This window comes from Penaeus monodon, chromosome 25 (genome assembly GCF_015228065.2).
Source record: "Penaeus monodon isolate SGIC_2016 chromosome 25, NSTDA_Pmon_1, whole genome shotgun sequence".
Lineage (NCBI taxonomy): Eukaryota > Metazoa > Arthropoda > Malacostraca > Decapoda > Penaeidae > Penaeus > Penaeus monodon.
This window is the reverse complement of record NC_051410.1, coordinates 33,001,366-33,001,833: the sequence shown is the minus strand read 5'-3', so window position 1 is coordinate 33,001,833 and position 468 is coordinate 33,001,366.

Here is a 468-nt window from a genome sequence, read left to right as displayed (position 1 = left end):
TAAAGCACAGTACAATGCACAGTAAAATGGTGTGTCGTCTAACATGGGCAAAAGTGCCTCCTCCCCTGACACGTGTTATACTGAAGCAAAGCTGGCGCTTCGTCAACAAACATTCAGTGATGGAAACAGTAAGAGCGTTCATGATATCCAGCGTGCATGATATCCAGCGTGCATGAAATCCAGCGTGCATGAAATCCAGCGTACATGAAATCCAGCGTGCATGAAATCCAGCGTGCATGAAACTCAACAGGCGCCAGTTTCTGTTTATACAGGTGTGTTAGTATAGGTAAGCATGTCGGCCATTTTTTTTCTAAAATGGGGAACGAGGTAAAGAATGAAAGAGAGGGAGAAAATGGGTGAAATAGAGATGAAGAGGTAAAGAGAAAGAAAGAAGTGACAGAGAATTGGAGTGGATTAAAGGGGAAGGGAGGTAGAAGGGATTTACATACATTTATCCGCATAAACAAT